The 4,309-nt window shown below is 40.1% G+C and overlaps 1 protein-coding gene across 1 annotated transcript in view; it reads left to right on the top strand.

The window, feature by feature from the left end:
* Positions 1-1,196: 1,196 nt before the first annotated feature.
* ACVR1 (activin A receptor, type I) overlaps positions 1,197-4,309 on the top strand; it is a 104,738-nt gene continuing 101,625 nt past the window's right edge. The window contains exon 1 of the mRNA XM_006880793.1: positions 1,197-1,267. The gene's annotated coding sequence lies outside the window, so the exon portion shown is untranslated. The remainder of the gene's footprint in view (positions 1,268-4,309) is intronic.

The raw sequence follows: 4,309 nt of genomic DNA, 5'->3' as shown, positions 1-4,309 counted from the left end.
TATAAAAAATATATTAAAAAAACTGAACAAACTTGTGAAGGTGAAGGTGTCTAACCCTGATGCACACCTTTCTTGATTTTAAATCGTGCAATATCCCCGTGATCTGTTTGAACACCTGCCTGTTGGTCTAGGTACAGGTTCTACAAGAGCACAATGAAGTGTTTTGGAATCTTCATACTTTCCATTATTATTCATTGGTCATGATCTGCAGAGTTGAATGTCTTTGCATAGTTAATGAAACATAGGTGGACATAGATTTTGACACTGCTCTCAGTCAAGATCAATCAACAGTAATATCCCTGTTTCATACCCTTTCCCAAATCCAGCTTTAATTTCTGGCAATTCCTTGTTCATGTACTATTTTTGATTCCTCTTTAGAAAATTTATTTGTATGTGATAGTAATAGTATTGTATAGTAATTTCCACATTCTTTGGGATCAACTTTCATTGTAATGGGCACAAATGTAGATCTCTTCCAATCGATAACTTGGTTGGTAACTGTTTTCCACATCTCCTGGGGTAGATGAGGGAGTGCTTGTCATATTGCATTGGTTTCTTGAAACATCTCAATTGGTATTGCTTCACTTCTTGGACTTTTTTCAGCTATGCCAGGTTTGATCATAGGCTACCTCCTGAAATGGTTGAATTTCTGGCCAGTTCTTTTTAGTTCAATTACTCTCTGTTCCTTTCATCTTTCGTTGATGCTTCTCATATCACTTAGTAGAATCCTTCAGTGTTGCTACTCAGAGCTTGATTTTGTTTTCAATGCTGACAAAAGCTGGGTGCATTCTGCCTGCCCTTTTTTTTTTTTTTTAAAACTCCGGTGTGATAGGAACAGGACTTTGAAATTTACCGACTGCTGATTTCGTGAGTTGTTGTATTACTTAGATGTTATTTAAGGACCAGTATCCACTGATGACCTGTGTGTGCTCCAGCCCTTGCCACCCTTGCTTCACTTGTAAATTGACTTGAGTTTTGTAACTCCATTTGAAAGGGTTGTCAAGCGTGCAGTTCTAGATGCCAGCACATGCACAACTGCAGTTTTCTTCTGCTTAGCGGTTTTCTTTCTTCTTTGCCTCTGCAGCCCTGAGCCGCTGGTGAAACCTGCATTGCCCTGGTGTGAGCTGCTGGAGAACTCATTACTGCAGGCAACTCCGGGAGCACCTGTCCTTCTTCCACGTCTCTGGTGAATGATCGAGTGCACCTCTGAACAAGGGCACACTACTTGAAGGACTGCGGGAAGATATGACCAGCAGCCAGTTTTAAGGTAGCTGAGTCAGCTTGTTCCTGGCTGTGCTCACAGGAGCATTGCCAGAGCTGGCAATAGAGCCATTTCAACAAATCTCCTCTTTTAGTGTCCTTTGACAGAGATCAAATCTACGTGGTAAAGTTTTAGCCCCAAACGAGCATTTTGTTGGTTTATATGAACCCAGGATAAGAAATTTCAGACCTAGCCTACTCGTCTGTGCATTACCTCGACTTGAGGAGAGGCTTGTCTTGATATATCTGCTCAGTTCTTTCCTTAATTTGGCTAAATGTTGAAATCTGACTAGCATTTCCTTGTGTAGGAGGAGATAATTTTATTGTTAGGCACTCTCGAGCTTGAGCTGTCTCACAGCTGAACCTCCAGTGGGTTTTCAGAGGCTATAAACCTCATAGGAAGAAGACATTGCCTGTCTTTCTTCCGTGTAGCACCTGGTAGATTTGAACTGTGATTCTTTGGATTGGCAGCACAACTTCTGTTTACCAGGTCATTAATTTTAATAATGTATTCTCATAGAATACTTTTAAATTTATGGGAAGACATTCTGTTGTCAGGGCAAAATGCTATTAAGGGTATGTTCTAGTGTAGGGGTGATTCAAATACTCATTTTAGAATAGAATTATTGGAAATATATATTTCTGTGAGGAAAGGACTGAAGTGCGAAAGGTTAGTGGGTGTGTTTTGCTGAATTAGAGTTGAGTTTGCTCAGATGTACTTTGTGTACAGAGACAGAAGTGAGAAACATGGGCAGGATTAAAGCCTATTGGGATTGGTTCCTACAGCCTCCTTGGTTTGATACTTCTCTGGAAGGTTTCTGGTAGCAGTCATTTGCTATTATGTAATTTTTGTGTAAAAAAATATTTGATTCTTGAAGGATCTCTCAAGAGTACTGAAGAGCAACGACATTCAGCTGGAGACTAAGGTGCTCCTTGATTTGGGCTATAATTAATAGTCTTTGTAATTATGTGCTGTGCATTGGAGAGTTGAACAGTGAGTAGGGATGATAGAAAGAGGATTGATGCCTTTGAGCTGTGGTGCTAGAGAAGTGTTGAATATACCATGGACTGCTAGGAGAACAAATGGGTTTGTCCTGGAGAGGGTGAAGCTGGAATGCTCCTAGGAGTCAAGGATTCTGATGCTTCGTCTGACATACTTCAGGCATGTTGCAAGGAGAGACTGGTCTTTGGAGAGGGACATCTTGTTTGGGAGAGTGGAGGGATGGTGCAGGAGAGGAAGACCCTTGATGAGGTGGATCGGTTCTGTGATTGAGCTGGTGGGAATGAGTATGTCGGAGACGGCGAAGTTGGCACAGGATAGGAGCAGCGTTTAGGAGTCTTGTACATAGGGTCGCTATGAGTCACAAGCGACTCGACGGCACATAACAACAACAATATACTACTTTATGTTTGATTAATTTCATATAAAAGAAGAAATACAGACATGTTTGAATATAATAGGATTTCCCTTCTTTCTTCCTTTACCCCTTGGCTAATAGTTTGAAGCACGAGTTTTCACATTCAAACTCAGATAGCATTTTCACACACAAAAGATGCATATTAATTTTGTTGAAAAGAATTACTGGAATATAACCATCTTTGTGTTAGAAGGACATCATGCTTGAAAGGGTGGAGGGTCAGTCCAGGAGAGGAAGCCCCTATAAAATGCATGGACACAGTACTGTGGCAGTGGGATCAGGTGTGTCAGAGACTATGAGGTTGGCCCAGGATGGGGCAGAGTTCAGAGCTGTTGTTCTTGGGATCGCTATGAGTCATGGTTGACTTGATGGCACAAAGCAGCAACAACAATGGTTTTGTTTTACACCGTGTATCTCCTGACCAACGCATATGTTGTGACTGGGTTTTTTTTTGTCCCTTTAGTCAGAACTTTATCTCCATTTCAGTAATGACTGCTTAGTGTTCCTTTATATAGCTGTAACATCATAATAACTGGTCTTCTAGCCATACGTTGGCCTATAATTTAAAAAAAGGCAGGGGGACGGAGGGAGGAATCTTTGGCATTAAGGAAAACAAACTAAGGCCATGACTGTTGACATTGGACTTTGAGTCATTGAGGGTGTGAATTTTTATTTTCTAGGACAGATGATGCACTACATTAAGCATTTTCCAAGGTATCAGTTAAGTCCAATTTTTATTTTATGAAAACTTGGAAGAAACTTATTTGGCACTAGGCCTTGTTAATGTATCTGTAGTTAGTTATTGGTTCTGGCTACCATTCTGGGTATTTGGAAGTAGTTTTCTGCCTATTTAAGGTTGCATGAGGTTGAATTTGTTTTAAGGGGAAGAGATGAGAAGCAGATAGGTTTAAGAGACTGATTTTACTTTATACATACATATTTATTTGAAAGGCAAAGAGAAGGTGATGGATAGTTAATTCGTATGTAAGTATGTGATTTTTAATTATGGAACAGGGTTAAATTGTTCAGCTCAGTAGTGTTATAACATGAATCACTGAGAATCGGCAAGAAAACTTTCAGGTATCTGAAGTTGAGGGATGAATATGTTTCTTTTTGTTATTTTTTAACAGTTTCATTTCAAAAAAGTAATATAATTAAGGCTCAAAAAATTAGAGAAGTACAAAAAAGTATGTTGTGAAAAATTGAATAGCCTCTTTTTCTCATTATCTTGACACCCTGCTAACCATTCAAGAGGCTACTTTTCTTACCAGTTTCTTATGTAGTCTTTCAGGGGTTTAAGGGAGGGCGGACACCTCAAGAGAGGGAGACTCCGGATGAGTTGGATTGATACAGTGACTGGGGCGATGGGGGTTCGTGTGTCAGAATTCGTGAGACTGGCTCAGGATAGGGAAGGGTTCAGAGCTCTTGTACATAGGGTTACTATGCATCACAGATGACTCAGCCAATAACATTCAATGACAGATTTTGAAGCAGGAGTATCATCTACTTCCTAAACAACTTGTCTCTGGAAACACTATGAACTTTGATAAATGTCAATAATTGTAAAGGGGCTTCAGATCTTTTGTTCATAGGGCCACTATGAGTCATGCTTGACTCAAAGGCAGTCAACA

Source organism: Elephantulus edwardii, unplaced genomic scaffold, assembly GCF_000299155.1.
Source record: "Elephantulus edwardii isolate Elephantulus edwardi_28Jun2011 unplaced genomic scaffold, EleEdw1.0 scaffold00010, whole genome shotgun sequence".
NCBI classification, from domain to species: Eukaryota; Metazoa; Chordata; class Mammalia; order Macroscelidea; family Macroscelididae; genus Elephantulus; species Elephantulus edwardii.
This window is presented reverse-complemented; position numbering and strand designations above follow the sequence as displayed.